This window comes from Pteropus medius, unplaced genomic scaffold (genome assembly GCF_902729225.1).
Source record: "Pteropus medius unplaced genomic scaffold, Ma_sr-lr_union100, whole genome shotgun sequence".
NCBI classification, from domain to species: Eukaryota; Metazoa; Chordata; class Mammalia; order Chiroptera; family Pteropodidae; genus Pteropus; species Pteropus medius.
Genome location: NW_024347791.1, coordinates 6,108,372 through 6,129,409, shown reverse-complemented (window position 1 = coordinate 6,129,409; position 21,038 = coordinate 6,108,372). Strand labels below are relative to the sequence as shown.

The 21,038-nt window shown below is 42.9% G+C and overlaps 1 long non-coding RNA gene across 4 annotated transcripts in view; it reads left to right on the top strand.

Moving 5' to 3' along the window:
• Nucleotides 1-21,038, top strand: part of LOC120614924 (uncharacterized) — a 119,447-nt gene that overhangs the window by 58,266 nt on the left and 40,143 nt on the right. The window contains exon 5 of one of the 4 annotated variants that reach the window (XR_005656142.1): nucleotides 350-491. The exons of the other annotated variants lie outside the window; for them this stretch is intronic. This is a non-coding gene — a long non-coding RNA (uncharacterized LOC120614924). The remainder of the gene's footprint in view (nucleotides 1-349; nucleotides 492-21,038) is intronic. 4 annotated transcript variants of the gene reach the window in all.

The following is a 21,038-nucleotide window of genomic DNA, read 5'->3' as shown; positions in this document are numbered from 1 at the left end:
GAAAGCTTACTTTTTGTAATTTAGGTGTATTTCAGTAAAGAACATTCGTAATTCTAATTTGGTGGGAGTTGACCTATAGGGCAGCCTTGGTGTCCCTGTGCTAGTTTAGACACTGTGTTTGGCGGTGGAAGGCTCTTGCCAGGAAAGACAGGTGAATTCTCCACTGGCAGACTTGGTAGGGAGGCATTAACTTTTGTGGATTTGCCACATTCTGCTCTCTGGCCTTCAGCCTTGTGGATTCAGAGACCCGATTTATTAGCACAGCAGGAGTGACTTTCAAAGGCTGACTCACATTAACTGCACTTAGAAGGCTGATAATAAACCAGTATCACTTTTGTTCAAACTATAGACAAGTGCCCATTCTACATGTCCAACACAGCTCTTCACCAAGGACTTGGAGAGAGGAATGCATGAGAGTCATTGGGACATCTTCCCCTCCTCTGAACATCTGTGCAAGGCACCATTTGCACAATGCCAAGCAGTGACACAAGGTACTGGAGCTCTGTTTAATGCCTGCATCTCCAGCTGGACGCCGAGCTTGTGAGGGAGGGACCATATCCTATTTGTTCTTTTACCCGCAGGGACCAGACCAGGGCCTTGCCTTCTTCCAAAAACTATATATATATATATATATATATATATATATATGAAAAAGGAAGACTAGAAGGAAGAAAAAAGAAAGAAAAGAAAGTGAGAAAGAATAGATACAAGGAAAAAAATGTCAAGTAATCATCTAAAATGCTAGAGATTTTTCTGATTTAGAAAACACTGTTACACATATTAGCACAATAGATCCTATATGTATGTGAGTGTGGTCACAGTCTTGTAATGCAGTAGTCCCCGACCTTTTTGGCACCAGGGACTGGTGCTTCTATGAGAATCTGATGCCTGATGATCTGAGGTGGAGCCGAGGCGGTGATGCTAGTGCTAGGCAGCAGCTATGAATACAGATGAAATTTTACCACTGCTCACCTCCTGCTCTGCAGCCTGGTTCCTAACTGGCCATGGACCAGTACTGGTTCGCAGCCTGGGGGTTGGGGACCTCTGTTGTAATGTATATCAGACAGGTTTTCATTATTTTATGGTTGGGAACCTGGGACTCAGAGAGGTTGTTTGACTAACTCAAGGTCACACAGCTCATAGACCTTAGAGGCGGAGTTCTCCTCTGTTTGCGATAGATATAGTTTGGATTTTGAAGGAAGAGCGCCATTCCTCATTAAAGGCTGATCGAAGGAGCTGTCTCAGGAAAGAGGTGAACCTTCCATGTGGTTTCTGTATTTGCTCAGCTCTGGATGGCTTCTCCTGCTTAATAAACTGTGTTAACTTTACTAGCACTTGTTCCTGGCTCCGCTACACAGAAGTGGTTTAGGCAATGTGTTGGAAAAATGTGCTAATTGCAGGCTCTAATTTCCTTCCATCTTAAAATAAATAGTTAGCATTTTAGTGCTTGGAGAGAGGAATGACGTAGCAGAGCTGGGGGACTCAGAGCACTTGGCAGCTCGCAGGGAGGGGCTGGAGGGCATGGGAGCGGAATGTGCAAGGGCAGAAGGATAGAAGTTTGCAGAAGGTCTTGGGGCCTGGGTTCTATTTAGTGGGAGGGGAACGTATGTTGGTGTGTGCCAGTGGAGGGCGTACTGGCAGAGGGAAGGGTGGAATACAGTTCCGGGAGCATACCATCAACGCTTCCTGTTACACAAGAAGAGAGAGTTTGCTAGTTCATACAACTTGCTGATATCTGGCAAGTGGGGAAGGTTTAAAGTCATGAGTTGCATACATCGCAGCAGTATTCTCTCATTCAAAAAGTGGTTTTCGAGCACTCGTATGTCCTAAACAATGTGTTCCATGCTGAGGAGAGAGTAGGGACGAGGCAGTTGTGGCCTCTGGCCCTATGGAGCTGACAGGAGAGTCCCGGAATATTCGAACTGGATGGAACTTTAAAGATAATCTCTTCAACCCTTTATTTTACAGCCATAAAACTGAGGCCCAGAGAGAACTTGACAAGACAACTTGGCATGAACTTGACTCCTGTCACTCAGCTATTTAGTGGCAGAGCCCAGACTGGAACCCATGTTTCTTGATCCTGAGCCCCAACTTCTACTCAACTCCTCTCTACTGCCACTAAAATACAACATCTATTTAGGGTTGGGAGCCATAGCTACATGGAAGTGTGTTAGATCTACAACTACCGTATGTACATGTGAACTGTCATCTTAATAGGACAATGCTAGTGCTCTAAGAAATAAACTGCCAAATCTCGGTGGCTTAAACAATAGAAGTTGATTTCTCCCTTATGTTAAGTTTTCTAGCAGCTGTATTCACAGTCAGATTTTATCATCTTCAAGCCGTGGCTTATTAAGGTCATCTGGAAAGACCTAGATTTTGCTAGAGGGAGGTGTTGCTGTACCCAGGCCTGGAGGTGGTGCTCCCAATCATTAATTAAAACTCAGTCGCATGGCAGCACCTCACTGCAGGGGAGGCTGGGAAATCCAGCGTAGTGCACCCAGAAAGAGGAGGATCCGGGGCTGGTGAGCAGTTAACCAAACACTGTCGTGCACATTACCTATGTATTTCATTATAGAATAGGAAAGGGAGTTACAAAATATTTCTTACAAAAAAAGGGATCTTGGATATAATAGAGTTGAGGATCATCGTGGTGTATGAAAGTCCTTAAGGGGAGGTGTTCAGCAGATAGTCGCGTTTTTTCCCTTGCCCATTGTTTTTCAGTCTATTCCTAATAAGACTTTCCCTTGATCTGATGGAAGTCCCCTCAGCTTGATTGGAAGGGCGTAAACATGGCTCCAGGGAAAAGGGAGAAAAATGTGCCTTGGGTGTGTGAGGTCCTATGCTGGGCACCACGGATGATCTTATTCTTTAGTCGAAGAGAGATGAGCCTTCCTCATGGTTGGATAGTGCCTCCTGGCTTACAAAGAACTTTCTAGAATATTATCTCATTTCAGCCTCACATTAAGTCTCTGACAGGAAGAAAGGGGAGGAAAGAAAGGAACTCACAGGAATTAAGGGAGTTGAGAGAGGAGAGATTATTTCTAGCTGAGAGGCCTCACCAAGGAGGTGGCATTTGAGATGGGCCTTGATGGAAGCATAGTACAGCAGAGGACAGCCTTCCAAGTGGAGGCCACATCGTGGGCGAAGGCCCAGAGGTGTGGAAACGTGGTGTGTCTTTGTAACTGGGAAAGAAGGCCGGCTTGGCTGGAGCACAGAACTCCATGGAGCCAGGCTGGAGAGATCAAGAGGGCCCAGAATGCAGAGTCATTATTATCATTATCCTCACTGCCCTCTTTGAAACACATTTCCACATCACCTGCTGGATGCCAGGCACTTCGCTTGGTGTGGGAGATGCAAAAATATATCACACACAATTCCTGCCCTTACAGAGCTTACGGCCCCCCGAGGAGAAATGCTACACACACAGCAATCTTTAATGAAATGCATAAGAGCTACTCGTAAAGTTTGCACTTCTCTTTAATGTGTGAATGTTTTCCTGCTCAAATCAGAAAAACAGAAGCCTCCAAAAGTCCCCCTTTCATGTGTACCTGGAACTTTCTCTTGAAGGGCCCTATAATAATTAATGTTTGGGGTGGCCGTGTAGCCAAGTGGTTAAGCCCACAAACTTTGGAGTCTGAAAACCTGGGTTCATATCTGGTTTCACCACTTACAACATATCACCTCTGGTGGAGTCTTTACTTCTCCAATCTTGGTTACTCGTCTATAAGATAGGGAAGCAAATGCTACCTGGTTGATTGGGTTGTCACGAGTATGTATCACTTGGGACAGTGTGGGAAAATAGTGTCGTGCCTGGCCCACAATAAACACTCAATAAATGCTAACTAATACAAAAGATGCTGTTGGTTGTGGCTTCTATGGCCTGCTGAGCAGCAGTAGATTTTCTGAGTGGAGAGAGCACTAGGGACATGGCCTTCCAGGAGCCTCTCTCAGGAAGCAAAGTTGGGCTGGTGGGCCAGGCCATTGTGGGCCCTTGGTGATACTTCTTGACTTGAAGAAGTGGACGCATGCCATGCACACTCATGCCCTCTTCAGCAGTACCTGGAAGACAGAGGGGATGTTTTGAAACTGTCACCGTTAACTGTTATATTCCATTCTGGAGCAGTGGGTTTCTAGCTGTGAGTGTCAGGGTGAATGCCATGGGAGGTGTGCCAGGAGCCTAGCTTTGTGACAGCAGATGCTGCATCCCTGTGAAAGATGCTAACTTCTTGAGGGCTTCCTTCAATTATCCTGCCTCGTGTGAGTTTGCACACCCTCACACACAATTGCTTTTCCTCTCTTAGGAGTCTGGGATATTTCAGGCCTTACAAGTCAGCTGTGTTTATTAGATAGCCTTTGCTTTTCCTTTCTAAGATAGGAAGCTCATTAGAAACAAGCATAAACAATCACTCTTTAACCCAGCGTTGAAAATGTCCCCCGAGAACTGGGGATATGTCTTAAGGGCGTTCATGCTCAGAGACACAGACATAGCCCAACCCAGAGCAGCTAAGCTGCCAAGTCAGGTCCTAGGCCATGAGGGGCTGATGATGAAGCAACTCTCCATGTTCTGAGGATTTTGAGGTCCCCTGAGGTGAATGCTTTCCTTCTGTAATCTCATTTCATAGGAGAGGAAAAGCTGGGCAAAATATATTGTAATTAGTCACAATGGCCCTGGAGTCAGATGATGTGGGCTTACATACTGGCTCAGCCATTTCCTAACCGTGTGACCTTGGGCAAGTTACTTAACCTCAAATTCCTCGCCGTTAAAATAGGATAGTAAAAACACTTCATAGGATTATCATGAGGCTTAAATGAAATAATGTTCATGATTGTTAGTAATTATTATTTATAGTAGCATTCATTCATTCATTTATTCCTTCATTTACTTAGCTGATATTAATTTAGTACTTTCTATGTGCCAGGTGCTGTGTGAAGCATCGGGGATACATAAACGAATGAGTCCTCGTCCTTGCTCTTGAGGAGGCCACCACTCAGTGGGAGAGACAAACACGTACATAGGTGATTATAAAACAGTATGAAACGTGCGCGTAACAGGCTTCGGGAGCACAGTAGAGGGACACCTAACTCAAGGTGATGGTGGTGATGCTGGTGATGGTAGTGGTAGGAATGGTAGTAATAGTGATGGTCATGATGGTCCTGTTGGTAATGGTTATAAGGATGGTCATATCGATGGTGCTTTAGCGACCGTGTGGCGGTGGTGCTAGAAACGATTGTAGTAATGACATGAGTGATGACGATGGTAGCAGTGAGGCTGGTGATTGGGGTGGTCGTGGCGAGTGGCAGTGCTGGTGGCAATGATTTACCGTGAGGGTGGTATTAATGATGGTGCTACTGCTGATGCCGATGGCAGCAGCCATAACGGTGCCCGTCAGGTGGTAGAAATGGTGGCGGAGGCGATGGTGATGGTGCTATTAATGACGTCTATGGTAAGGTTGGTAGCAGAGATCGTGCTGATGATGGCGAGGGTGTGATGGTGGTAGTGGCTGTGCTAGTGTAGGAATGATTGTGGTAAGTGTGGTAGAAGAAGGTGAGGGCGGTGATCGAGGCGACGGTGTGATAGTATAGTGGTAGTCATGGCTGTAGCAGGGGTGGCCGCGATGATATTATGGTGCTGATCACAGTGAGATAGGAGAACACGGTGATCATGGTGGTGGTGGTAATGATTTTTCCATGGGGATGGTAGTAATGAGGCCGCTGCTGATGACAGTGTGGTGGAGGCAATGGTAGAGAGGCTCTTAGGAAAAAAATTCTTACTGGATGAGGCACTTGAGCTGAGTCTCGAAGGATGAGTACCCTTTTGTGCTTCTCAGAGTTGGGGATACAAAGATGACTCAGATAGTTACAATCTCTGCCTATTAGACCTTGCTGGAGGGCAGAGACCAGAGATGCAGACAAGATGATAGGCAATCTCCACATGGTGAAATAAACAAGATTAGGTAAGTACAGGGTCTTACTGAGCACAGAGAGGGGCTTCTAATTGAGTCTGGAGTGTGGCTGGCATCTTGGAAAGCTTTTTGGGAGAACTAATACTATCTGAAGGACACAGAGAATGGATGAGTGCTCCAGGCAGAAGAAGCAATGTATGGCCAGAGGCAGGAAGAAATCGAGGGAGGGAGAGAGATAAGGAAGGAGAGAGAGACAGAGAGAGACAGAGAGAGAGAGAGAGAGAGAGGATATGAACCTATGTACTATTTGGGGATTTTCAAGTTGCTCATTGAGCATGGAGCAAAAGCTGTAAGTGTATGTAGATGAGGAGTGAATGGGGAAATTATGAGATTAATTGGAGTAAGTTGAATTTGAAGGGCCTGGGAGACAGATAATTGGAGGTGTCCAAGGGCACACGGATGCAGAGATTTGGTGGTCAAGTTCTAACTATTTAGGAGTCAGTCTAGGATTCTTAAAAGCAGAGACCCTTGGATGTTTCAGCGTACAGAAGGACTTAATGGAAACTGGCAACTGTCACTCCAGGGAAAGGCTATTTTCTGGATTACAAGAAACTCTAGCATGGGATCCGTGTTTAGTAAAAAGGCATGAGGTTGTAGTAGACTCCTCTCAATATCACTCAGAATTTTGTTTTCAGTACTGTGAGCAGGACAGTCTCTGAACTGGGAAGGGGAGATTCTTGGATTCAAGAGGAGTCTTTTCTTCCATCTGCTCCATCTTCCTCTCTAAGGCCCAGATCTGCCTCCTGCCCACAGCAAAGACACCCACGTGCATTATTAAGCAGGTCACTTCACTGCACCGAGATCAGACATTAGGATGACAACCCAACTCCAGGTTAAGTTCTTTACCTTTTATCAAGTTCTTTACCAAAATAGGTCCCCAAGTGGGTCCTTCCAAAGAAAGAATGTTCCCAAACCCAGGTTTTATCCTCCCCTTAGAATACAGAGATGGTCATAGTTTCCAAAAGGCCTCTTTTTGGATGGGGGAGGAGTAGCTCTGTTTGCTGTGTTTGTCCTGTTTCTCTGATGCAAGCCCAAGGGCCACATCTGCTGGTCTGGGGACAGGACATGTCTGAGGAGACAAGGTCTCGCAGGAGCAGCGAAGCAGCCCATTGGGTGGGGTCTCAGGAAGGAACTGGAGGAAGGGTACCCACAGCTGCTTCTCTCCCCAGTAGACACAGTCCCTGACAGCACAGGGCATCCTCGGCCCTTGGGGACAGCCAGTGACTCTCAGCAGAGAATGCTGGACTGCATGAAGTCTGGAAGAGGGACCTGTGTCATCAAATACCTCTTGGAGTTCACTGCAAGCAGGACTCCCATGACAGTCTCCAGAGTGATGAGAGATGTGCTGTCCTCGAGCCCTGCCGGGAGGTAGCCGGTCCCACCTGGGAGAACACCGAGAGCCCACAGAGGCGGTAGAAGGGCACAGGTTCTGGCACCGCGGTGGGCTTTGTTCGGCTCCACTACTTCTCAGCCAAGTGACTTTGTCAATTTATCTAAGCAGCCCACGCCTCGGTTTCCTTATTTTAATAATAACACTTACCTTGTAGAGGCTGCTGTGAGGACTAAATGAAAGATCACATTGTCAAGTACAGCCCACTGCCTGCCATCTAGGTGACGGTTGATAAGTGATGGGCATGTGGTTTAATTCACTTCACTGTATTTTCAATTCAATTCAATTCAGTTCAATTCACTATGATTCACTGTAGCGAGACTAAGATGCTGAGCATTTCTGGGCCCCCTAACATCCCAGTGCAGAGCACCGAAGAGCTGTGAGACGAAGCTTTCCTCTCACTGTTCTCCCTCCTGACCTGGTTCTCAAAGTCAGGGGCAGCATTGAGTGCAGGTAGAAGAGGCAGACTTTTCAAATGGCATGATGTGACAAGACAATCGTTTTTTAACGGCCTGCTAATGGTCTGCATGCCAGCATCAGCTTCTTTACTGCTCACTGTAACGTCTCCTTGAGACTTTTTGAAGTAGCCCTATCAGGGGAAGGTATAGAGAGAGGGAATGGATATTTGACACGTGATAGGTCTTTTCCTTGCACTCTGAGGTAGGAGCTTCGTCACCGTTATCACCAGAGAGTTTGAATGGCTTCTTCATCACCATGATTATTAGAGGGCAGAATCAGAACTCAAACCCAAGCAACCTCCAGCTACCTCTCTGCCTTCCCTTCCTTTTCCTGTCTTCCTCAATGTTGCTTCATATATAACACCTTACATTCTTATCTGAGAACGTATCCCCAACGGTCATCAGCTGATCCTTAGGTATTGGCTAAAGCCAAGAGAATTAACAAGACTAGTGCTCTGAACACAGCCAGGAGGTAGGCAGATGTCCTAGATATGTAAGTGAGTGGGCACAAAAGATAAACCGCCTTCGTTGAGGGGCTGCCTCCTGGCTGGGTCTCTGCCAGCTCAGCCTCAAAGATGTGTGTGCACAGAAATCTTTGCACTGAGCTTGAGCCTGAAAGTAGAAAGTGTAATGTCCAGAGCAGGGACCACCCTACTGTGTGCGGGTACACAGGTGTGCTGTGTAGAGGCACAAACAGTTCATTCCCTATAGCAGCTCTGTCATCCCCAGCAAGGTTGCTCTGAGGATGGAGAAGCCATTTTCTCCAATAGTGTCTGGAGTATAGTGGGTGTGCTAAGAGGTGCCGCAGTTCCCCATTAAAGATTACGGCAGTCAGATTACACAAAGGTTACATAATTATCCATGGTTTTGCTCTCCATAGTTTCAGTTACCCATGGCCAACCAAAGTTAGAAAATATGAAGTGGAAAATTCCAGAAATACACAATTCATAAGTTTTAAATTGCACACCATTCTGAGTGGCATAATGAGACCTCGCACTGTTCTGCTCCATTCCAACCGAATGTGAATCACCCCTTTGTCCACTGTATCTATGCTGTATATGCTCCTCATCCATTTGTCACTTAGTAGCCGTGATGGTTATCAGGACAACTGTCAGTAGCACAATGCCTGTGATCAAGTAACCTTTATTTTACTCAATAATGGCCCCAAAGCAATTTATATAACTTTTATTACAGTATATAATTGTTCTACTCTATTATTAGTTATTGTTGTTAATCTCTGAATGTAGCTAATTTATAAATTAAACTTCATCATAGGTATGTCTGGGGAAAAACATAGTATAGGTAGGCTTTGGCACACTCCATGGTTTCAGGCACTTACTGGGGGTCTTGGAACGTATCCCCAACAGATAAGGGGGGACTACTGTATTTATGCTCTGCAATGCCCCACCCTTTTTCGACCTGACAATTCAACCTACAGGTTTTGGACTTGCCAGCCCGCATAATTATACAAGCCAACTCCTTAAAATAAATCTCTTCTACTCTCTATCTATATATACATCCTATGGGTTCTGTTTCTCTGGAAAACCTTGATTAGTACAGTTGTATTTGAATTGTTTCCAAACATTTTTATAGTTAAACCCATCTACATGGTTTTTATCTTGTTTAGGAAGTTCTTTCCTACTTTTGCTCATGAAGATAGTCTTCTACATTTTTTCATAAAAATTTCAGACTTCCCTTTCACATTTAAGCCCTTCATCTGTCTGGAATTGATTGTTCTCTATGATGTGAGGTAAGGATATAATTTTTTGTCTGTGGATAACTGATTATCCGGGCACAATTTATTGAGCAGTCCATCCTTTCCCCACTAATCATCAATGCCACTGCAGTTACGAATAAGTGTGATTCCGGCTCTGGATGTTCTATTCTGTCCCATTGTTCAATTTGTCTATCCCTATGCCGATATCTTACTGCTAGAGCTATATGAGTCTTAATATCAGAGAGCTAAATGAATATTGAAATTAGATATGGAAGCTTTCCCCACTTTATCTTTCAGTCTATTCGTGGCCCTTTACTCTCCCATGTAAAATTTTGAATTAAGGACATCAAAACTTTAAAAACATCTTGTGGAATTTTGATTAGAATCAAATATAAACTATGGATAACTTGGAACAAATAGACATTTAGAAAATTATGAGTCTTTTACTCCATCAATATGTTTATATTTCCATGTAGTCAAGCCTTATTTCAATAAAGTTAAATTTTTTTTTCCCACAATAAACTTCACATTTTTGTTAGGTTTATTTTAGATACTTTTTCTTGCTATTGTATATGATATAAATTATATTTGTATGTCTACACATACAAATGTTTATACAAATACATATATAGTATATATACAAATGTATGTACATGATATATATATTTATTATATTGCATGCCATCAATATTATTTATATTATATATACTTATTAATATATATTAAACTTTACCATGGAATTAAAAAATAAGCCAAAGTAGCTAAAATAGTAAAAGAAATCCAATGCACACATCACTCAACTTCGGCTATTATGAGTATATGATCATACTTGTTTCATCTCTAACTTCATCTACTCCTCTCATATAAGGATTATTTTTAAGAAAATCCCCAAATTATATGATCTGTCGTACAATGATCTGTCATAGATTAGACTGTGTCTTCTACATAGACAATCATATTACACATAAATATAGTTTGTTTCTTTCTAATACTTGTGCCTTTTATTTATTTTTTCTGTCTTACTACACCATGTCCTCCAGGTTAGCATGGAAGAGAGGTGCTGATACCTTTGTCCTTTTCCAGACTTTAATAGGAATGATTCTAATATTTCACACTAAGAAGAATGATGCTTATTATAGATTTAAGAGGTATCCTATATGAAGCTATGCAAGTTTGTTCCCTTGTTATCTTGGTTCCTAAGAGTTTTTTTTATTTCATTTTTTTATTTTTAAATTATGAATAGTTCAATTTTACCTAGGGCTTTTTCTGTTTGTGCTGTAAAGATAATGTGGTGCTTCGGACAGTTCTCGTTCACAGCTCAGATTCTCTCAGCCTTAATTAACTTCTTAATTTTCTGTCAGAGCCACTGCCACAGGGACCAGTATTGCGTGGGCTCCAATCAGCTCCCAAAAGTGTGCCCTGACAGCACGTAACCTTCAGATCCTACACATGCCTCTTCCCTTCTCTGTTGGGGCCACAGTGGGAACCAGTATGGAAACCACTGGCACTCATCAAAATTTACTCATTGAGAAAAAGGATTCCCTCTTCCTATGGAGAGTACTCAGTTGCATTTTACATGACAATTCAGGGACTAAGTCACTCATGCAGTGGTCAGCCTATAACTCATCTTCATGTTGGCTCTCTGTTCCTGTTGGCTCTCCTCTCTTCTTACTCCTCACTCCTGCCCCCCAGATCTCACTCCTCAGAAAAGAACTCACACTTTAGCCTTGTTTCTAGGGGACTCAGGTTGCGGATATGATTTTTCTCTTTTAGTCTATTAACGTGTTGAATTACATTCATCCAGTTTCTGATGTTAAATTACTCTTGCATTTCTTTAGATAGACCAATTTGATCACAAAATGTTACTTTTTTAATTTTTTAATACTTTGCTGGGGTCAGTCTGCCACCATTGGGTTTGCAAATTTCACATCTGTGTTCATGAGTAAGACTGGAGTATATTTTTTTCTTTTTAAAACTCTCTTTGTCTGGTTCAGGTATCAGTTTCATATCAGCTTCATAAAATGAATTGTAGAGTGTTCTCTTTTTCTATTCCTTGGAAAAGATATTTGAAGATAAGTATGGTCTGTTCCTTGAAAGTTTTAAAATTGTCTGGGCCTCATGTTTGTTTTCAGAAGGATTTATAGTGCTGATTAAATTTCCTTTAAAGTTCGTAAGATTATACAGGGTTTCTAATTCTCTAAATCAGTTTTGGTCATCTTTTTGTAGGAATTTATATATATTAATCTACATTTGCAAATTTATTAACATTAAATTTCAATTTAATTTAAAGTTAAATTTGTTAACATTAAATATTCACTTATCATTTTCAATCTCTGATAGTGTTATATCCCCTTTCATTCCTAATATTGTTTATTTGTATGTTCTATCTTTTTTTTTTTGATCAGTCTCACGACTGGCTTATCTGTATCTGTAGACTTTTCAAAGAACAAAATTTCAGTTTCATTGATCCTTTGTATTACATTTTTGTTTTATACAATGTTGGTGTTGTTCTGTTCTCTTTATCACCTTTTCAATTGGTTGCTTAGCTCATTAACTTTATACCTTTATTCTTTCCTAATACAAGTGTTTGAGTATAAAATTCTCTTGAAGTATTACTTACGTTTTGACACGTAGTGTTATTGTTACGACTGAGTTCCATGTATTTTTAAATTTCTATTTTGGTTTCTTTTCTCCCCATGAGTAATTTATAAACTTATTGTTAAATTCCCAATGTGTTTTAAAATGATCTTTCTGTTATTGATGCCTAACTTAAAGTATTGTGATTAGAGAATGTCTCCTATATAATACTCATTCTCTGAAATTTGTTGAGACTTATTCTTTAACATAGGAAATGGTAATTTAAAAATAAATGTTCCATGTGTGTTTGAGAGACACATTTTCTAATTATTGAAAGCAAGTTTTTAAATACATGCTTAAGTCAATGAATTATTCAGATTTGCCATTTTACTTTTAATTTGCTTGATCAGTGAATGAATCATTGTAATGGTGGATTTGTCAGTTTCTCTCTGTAGTTCTATCAATTTTTGATCTACATAATTTGAGGTTATTTTATTAGATATGTATAAGTTTAGTATTATTATTTCACACTGGTTGATCAGATTTTGTTGCAGTCTGCCTTTTCCTATCTTTATACTTACACAGTATACTATAATTGCCTGATTGTGTGTCTGCATCTCCCACAGACTGTTAAGTGCTGGGAATTTAGGCAACAAATCTATCTTGTTCATCCAGCACAGTGTTCAGTGAATAATTGCCAAGCGAATGGATGCATGAATGAATTAATCTCAATTCTTCTAACATGGCAAATGAGTAATACTGAGTTATATATACCAAGATCTTTTGTTTTATGCTGTCCTAAATATGTGTCAGAATGTCAGATCCGCTAAAAGCTAGATCTCAAATATCCGTATCTTGGTTTAGCAATCCTCCTCATTTTACAAAGGGCTAATCTGCTGAGGAATCCTGCTGCTTATAGAATTTTAATGGTGACTGTTTCCACTTGGTTGATAATCATGCTCCCTACCCTTTTTTCATTTGGTGATTTCCACTTGGAGAAAACACAAAGTCAGCAGGTTCTTCCCTTCCCTTGAGGCGATATCAAAGTGCTGATGAAGGAAGAGGGAGAGTGACTCTGTCGATGGTGACAGGAAAGTTCCCTTCTCATTTGTGTCTGGAGCATCAGATATTGGGTTGGGAGTTTCTATTGCCTTGCTATGAAAGAATCCAAAGACTTTATTTAGCTTTAAAAGAATAAAGCCTTAAAGTTGGTTTCTGATGACAAGAGGATTGATTCAATAAAGCTCCTTCCTCAGGTCCAATTATAGATTCAGGGAAATGGGCAACTATTTAAAATCAATCAAACAAAACACTTTTATTGAGCATGTAAGCTGTACCAGGACTTAGGCTAAGCATGATGGTTGCAAAAAGGGCATAAGACTCTTTAAGGAATTGCAGAAAAAAAAATTTTTTTTTTTGTGGCATAACTCATTTATCGTCATTATAAGGAATTGCAGAAAAAAATTGTGTTTTTTTTTGTGTGTGGCATAACTCATTTATCGTTATTATCCCTTTTGCTCTTCACAGCAGCTGTGGGAGTTAACTTATTGTTCCATTTTGTAGATTAGCAGCCTGAGGCTCTGAGAGGGACTCTTCACAATTAGGGCTTGACTCCAACATGATCAATAAGAGATAAAAATATCTAACATTCACTAAGTTCCTACTATATTGGAAACATTTTTCTGTTTTAATGCATTATACCCTTTATTTAATTAAAAAATAACTTTGTGAATGTTGGTCCCACTTTATCTCCATTTTTCAGATGATAAAATTGACACGTGGAGAGATTAAGAAAATTGCACAAAGCTAACAGGCGCCAGAGATGGGGTTTGAATCCCTAGAGTCAGGCCCTGGTACTTCTACCTTATCCTTCACATAAGCTACATGATTTGGCACAATAATCTTGAACTTGGAAACCCAAGACTCCATTTTGAGTCCCAGCTCTGCCTCTGAGCTCCTGGCTACCTAATGGCTATCTAAAGTGTGGTCCATGGGCCGCAGAATTACCATCGCCCCTGAGCTGTTAGAAATGCAGAATGTGGACTCCCCACCAGACCCACTGGATCAGAATCTACATTTTTACTTAAATCTCCAGATGATTTGCCTGACAATGAAGCACTGCCTTATCAGCTTGGTTCAAAAAAGATCCCAGAGGATCGCTCTTGGCCTCAGTTTCCCCATCTGTGTCTGTTCCCTCTCAGGGCTGCTGTGCAGATCAAAAGGCAGGAGGTATGTGGAAAGGCGTTGTAAATTGCACAGTGCTCTACAAAGGTCAAAACCAAACAGTGAACCAGAGCATTAAAGCTTTAGAGACAATTCGACAAACAGATAATGCCTTTTATCTCCCCCAGCCTGGCTGGGCAGGAACTCACAGTGCTGTGTGTTATGCAAAATAACCAGACAGAATAAATGCCTCTTACAAGCAGTTCCTGGAAATTTCTAGCTTTATCAAGGAATTTGGTTTCTCCAGTTCACTGCCTAGTGAAAATAGCTGTGCCTTAATAAGGCCCAGATGTTGACACAGTCACTCACCTTCCCCATTGCATGGATGCGTTTCATACTGAATTTCACCTAAGGAATTTTAGACTTTAAAGATAATAATCAAAAACACTGCTAGCTTCCCTTTGGGATTCTTGCTGATTTGGGAGATCAAAGACGTCCCAACACCACAATGAATGTAGACAGAAAGCGAGGTTTCTTTCCCTACTAATGAAAAGACAAATACAGTGTAACAATGGCCATTTTAGCACTTCTGTCCCCAGGCTTGCTCAAAGCTGGCTCTATTCTCACATATTTTTATAATTCCTCCCACTGCCCTCCTCCCCTGCATGCTATCGGTAAACGTGGTCTGTGTGCTAACAGCATTAGCTTCTGTTTCAAAGACAATTAAATGGAAGCCCTTGCTGGTTAATTCTTGGCATACCTAAAAAATATTTTCTCCGTGTCTAGGAAAAGTATGAAATGTTTAAATTCCAAACAACGAATGATTCCCACGGGCATCCCACGTGGAGTTTCGTGGGATGGAAATCTGGCCCAAAGGAGAGGCGCCCTCCGTGGCGGCCCCCCACTTTTTCCGGAGGCGGCCTGGTTTGACTTTCTGTGAGGGGCTGAGAAATAACATAACTCTTGACTTTCGCGAGAGCCCCGCACTCTTAGAGACCCATATCCAGAGACCAGGCTGTTTTCATTACACACTCACTGGAATGCGTGGGATCTGCTACGGGTCCCCAAGGGCTGCACTAACCCCAAAGCAGGAATGGCAGAAATTTGACTTTTAGAGCCCCTGTGGCCACCCTTCCATGTGCTCTGTGCTTTCCTCCCCTTCTCTAAAACTATGGAGGGAAATAGTTTCAAAAATTTTTTAAAGGGCCAGACAATGAGACCCTTACCTCCCGGCAGCGTTTTTTCCCTCAGGCACGGGTATCCTGTGGGCGTGGCCTCTTGCTCCAAGACAGAGAGGCAGGGAAATGAGAATCTTACCTACCGTTTGGGCCTGGGTTTGTGTCCTGGTTGTACCACTTACTAACGCTGAGGCTGGACAGTTACTCAACTGTTGGGAGACCCTCTTTTCTTACTGTTAAAATGGGCAGCCACATATCAGAGGGTTCTTATGCAAATTACACAAGCTCCTAGGTCATGCTACTGATAATCTGTGGATTTCTCTAAAGAGATGTTGTTTCTTTCCACGTAGGAAGTGACTGCTGTCAAACTTTATATTATTTTTACAATATTTAAGATGGAAAATAAAGAGTTGGTCTATTTAAGGAGCAGCTTAGATCATGCTGAGAGACTAGCTCTATAGCAGAAGCTGCTCTCAGTGGGAGTTTCAGACCCACTGAGTTCATTTCTACAAATACATACCGAGCTCCTGCTCCAGTGCGGACGCTGACTTGGGTGCATTAGTTACCAGAGTGAATGAGACAGACCTGGTCCCGACAAGCCAGGGGCTGAAGTGTAGTGGGAGAAATAAATAAGCAAACTGGCAATCTGGAAATAGTTCTATAAACAGTTCCCCACAACAGGGGAAGTACAGGTGCTTAGAACACCCGCTGAGACCTGGAAGGTGGGGGAAGTTTTCCTGGAGGTAGCGATATTTAAGATGTGATCGTAATGATAAATGAGACAGACTAGGGGACATGTGCAGAAGTTGGAAGTAAAACCTAGTGGGATTTTTTCTGGGAGGTGCAAGAAGTACCATAAGGAGGAACAGGGACTTGAGAAGAGAGGATGGTAGCGGCAGATGAGGCTGAGGAGAAGGCAGGCTCAATCATAGAGAGTTGTATAACCCAGTTTCAGGATAAACTGGAAGGCAGTTGGGAGCCACTGAAGACTACAACGCAGCAGGGTAACATGCTAAAGTTTGTATTTTAAATGGACGGTACCTCCCATGAGCTCAACTTACAAGCAGATTCTTATGTGTCCTGGAGGCCCCTGAGCTCCCCATCTCTGCTCTCGTCCCACTGGGTGGCAGCTGCCTCCTTCCTAAGCTGTATGCCTCCTGAGGTCAGGGACTGGGTGTGCTTACTCCTAAGCCCTCGGCCCTCAACAGAGTGCCTGCATGCAGTCTGGAGGTACCACAGGAGAGAAGAGGGCTATGCCTTCTGGATGGGACTTAGCACCATCAGCAAGGCCTCTCAGAGAAGCATCAGCCCCTCCCTCTGAAAAGCTAAATAGAATTAAACCTTTTGTTGATGGAAGTACAAGAAATACCGCACCAAGCCTGCAGCTGTAGAGCTGGACGGGCTTGTTGCAATTCTCTCAAGGAGTCAGGTGAGTCAAGTCCTGCACCTCCCCAACAGGTACCCTCTGATCTCACCATAGGGCCACCTAGTTATTCCCCCAGGCCTCCTTTTGCACCTTCGTGCCTTTGCTCTTTATGTTCTTTCTCTCTGGAACGCCACCTTGCCCAATCTGGCTCATTCCTATTTGTCTTTCGAGACTCAGTTCAAATGCCTGAGCCACTACCATCTCCTGCAGGGCCTCCCAGCTGCCTGTGACAGTCTCCTAACTGCCTCCTCCCTTCCTCTCTTGCCCCTATAGTTGATTGTCCACATGGCAGCTCAAGGGATTGACAAAGACTCTCTTTGACCAAACTTTGGTCAGGCTCCTCTTAGCCCTCTTTTCAACTAGGCCTTGACCTTAGACTACTGCCCTGCCCTTGGCCTGCTGGGCCCAGTTTTGGCAAAGAAACCTACTAAGTCAGTTTAGCAAGACTTCTCCCACTCAGAATTTGATATCTGATCAAATTCCTCATCCCCCACCCTCAATACCTGAGCCCTTGGCCTACCTTTAGCATAAATCCTGTGAGGTCAGTTTAGCAAGAATCCTCCTTGATATCTCTTAGTAATTTTCTATCCACTGAGCCCCTCACTCTGCTCAATGGCTACAAATTCTCACTTGACCTTGTCGTATTTGGAGTTCAATCTCTCTCCCCTACTGCAATAATTTAGAATAAATTCTTCCTTACCATATTAACAAGCGTCAAAACCCATTTTCTTTAACAACATCCTGCTTGGATGTGAAATCACTCTTATTATAAAATCCAAGGTCCTTACCATGATCTATAAGCCCTTCTAAGGGCGAATCCCCGACAAGATCTCTGATGTCATCTCATGCGCGCTCCACCAGTCACCAGTTTCAGCCACACTAGCCCCTGCTGTCTCTTTAACCCTCAACTTTCTACTTTTGTACTTGTTCCTCCCTCTTCCAGGAATAACCTCCAACTCTCCCTCACTTCCTCACTTTATTCAGGCCCCTGCTCAAATGCCACCACCTCAGAAGAGCCTTCTCTGCCTTCCCATCTAAACTGGAACCCATGAAATTCTCCAATCGCTTAACTCTCCTTTGTTTTCCTCATATTACTTATTTATATCTTCATGATCTGACATCATCATGTTATTATCTGTCTTCCAAATAGAATTTAATCTCCCAGAGGGCAGGATTTCATCTGCATGGCTCACAGTTGTATTAATAGTGGCTAGAAAAATGTCTGGACTATAGTAGATGGTCATTAGATGTTCACTGATGAATCCTTCAACCAATGTATTTAAGCATTGTACTGGATAGGATGGTGGCAGGAAACAGAATTACATTACACTGAGATGGCTCAAACGAAGCAACTTTTGGAGGCGTCTGCAGAGGCGAAATAAGGTGGGAGTGGAAAAGAGACATCTTGGGGTCTCTTCTTTCCATTCTTCGATCACCATGGCTCTAACCCAGCCGGTTAGGGATCCCCAGGGGGACAGTCCACAGGAATTGGTCTTTGGTTCAAAGAGCAAGACAGAGAATGGCTCTGGAACATGGGGGTAAACATAGGATGACTAACTTAAGCACCGAGTCTGTATTCGGTCCTCTGCTTGGCACTGAGGATACAGAACAGACACAGTTTCTTCCTTCTCTTGCTAACAGGGAAGCGTTGTTTGACACATTCTGAGATGAATTACAGACCCTCCTGCTATGTTCTCAGAACACTCAGAAAATCTCTATCAGCACTTGTCTTACATGTATCATACTGGTTGCATCTTTGTGTCTGCTAGTTTGCTCACTTTCTTGACTGTGAGTTCATTGAATTCAAGAGACTAGACATTACTCACTGGTCAGTTAGTTATTGCCACAATTACGCTGCATAACAAACAACCATACAGCTTCCGTGGTGTATGATAATAAGAACTTCACTCACACAGCTGGGTGTTGGCTGGGGGGCTGCTGATGAACCCTGGGCTCAGTGGGATGATTCTGCTCTGATCCACGAGTCTCTTATTCTCCTTGGAGTAGCCAACTACTTGTTTGGTATCTACTCAGTGATATGGAAAGTTCATATGCATTATTGATAATTCTAAAAATAATTCTAAAAATAATCCTGCAGGCATCGTTTTGTACTATTTATTTTCACCTTGACTCAGAAAGGATTTACAGGTTTATGAGTATATTTAAATTATATAAAATGGCATTGATTTAAAAATTAGGTATAAAACCGAAACAAAGCAGACAAGAACGTAGACTAAAGTGAAGCCCCTCCCCCGCCCTGGCCAGAAAGGCTAGCATAATGGCCTCCTTGCATTTCCAAGGCCACACATGAGACACTTAACTTTCTAGCTGCCATTTTGGAAAGGGAAACTTGGTTAGTTATACAACTTACCTTCTTTCAAAGAAGAATCTATTGGTTGTTTGGTAGATCAGATGTCCTAAGGTTTACCTAGTCTGCCCTCCTCTGTGACTGGGAAGCCAGGTGGGAACCCGGAGCCTCTGCCTGCAACACCTGTGCTTGTCTCACTGCCTGTGTTCCCCGTCCCTCTGCTCCATAAAGTCAGCAGCAGATGTTACAGACAGAGGCCAAATGGGGCTGATGCTAACTCTTTTAAAAAAATAAAACAGAAGCCCCATAACTGTTTTACATGTGTATCGCAAGCAATCTGAAATCTGTAGAAGGTTAAGTGCTTAAAATTTGTTCTCAGGCTTGTGTAAGACATACACAGCCACCCATCCCTGCTGCTGTGGGATCTGTGGTGGCCTTTAACAGTCCCTCTCCTTATACAGCGCTCCTTCCTAGCCACTAGCCACTGGAGAAGCTCAGGGCAGAGGAAGTGTGAGAGAGTGAGGCCATGTGAGAGGGAAAAGGGGCCTTGGGTGGGGGAATGAGTGGGGCTTTCTCTCCTCTTCATTCTGAGGGATTTAGATTCTTAAGCACAGTTCACACTAATCTCTGGAAATCCTAACACTTGCGGAATGAGGAATTCCTCACTTAAGAGAGAGGGCTGGAACCCAATTATTACCCTCTGGGTGATGCTAAATGATGCATTAGCAGATAAGAAAGCGAACCCAGAGCTGGGAGACTCAGTGCTCTGTGCTCCGCGTCTCCTCGTTTAGAATCCTTTTTCTGAGATATGATATGATCTCCAGGTTCTATTTATCGCTGTCTGCTTGAGATGGGGGGGAAAAAGTGCTTGTGTTCTCTATGCTGATTTAATTTCACCCCTCTTCTCTGATGCCTCGGTCTCCCTTGTTTAGGATATGTCTGCTGAGAGGTAAGTGGCTTGTGCTTGGATGGTTATAAGGCAGTAGTGTTTGCCAGGTAGTTATTTTGAGCCAGGATCATGCTGATTGCTTTACCTGCATCACCTCCTTTGCTCATCCTCACAAGTGCTATTACCACCTTCAAGTACACAAAAGGAAAGTAAGGCATAAGGAGGTTAAAGAAACTGTGCAATGTCACAGGACTCAGATGTAGCATGGCCAAGATTTAAAACCAAGATTGTCTGATTCCAGATTTCACAGACTGAACCATTAGTTTCTGTACCCTCCTCCAAAAATAGAAACACAGATTAGGACAGTACAAGAGTCTGGGCCTTGAATTTGATAGTGGCGCTGCTATAGACAGCTGTGAGACTCTCGGTAAAGATACCACTGCTCTAGGACTCACATTCCTCCCCTTTAAGGGGATACTATTGGTCTTGATACTCCTTAAGGTACCTCTGAGCCATGAGAGTTGGTGATTCTAGAATAATATCTACAATCAAGAGCTGGAAGGAATTATTATCTCTTCCTTATGAACCTGGCTCCTTAGAAAGGGGGCTTTGGCTTTGAGGTTAGGACCCTAATCTTGTTTAAGAGGCTGATGTTCAGCACGGAGTTTTATGGGCTTTGGAGCCTTTAAACAAGGATTTCAATCCTGGCTTTGCCACAAGTTTTCTGCAAGACCCTTTATCTCTGAGAGTCAGTTTCCTGGTCTGTAGGATGAGGATAATAAACTCTTTCCTACAGAGAATCCATGAATGCCTCAGCCATCAATGGTGGCACGTAGCGTTATATGCTCCCGGAGGACAGGACTGTGCCCTATTTATTTCTGCGGGTCTGGGGTTGGGTTGACTTGATTTCAAGAGGGAGAAAAAGGGTCAGTCTGCCTTTCTCTGACCAATCTGCGTGTTTCTCCT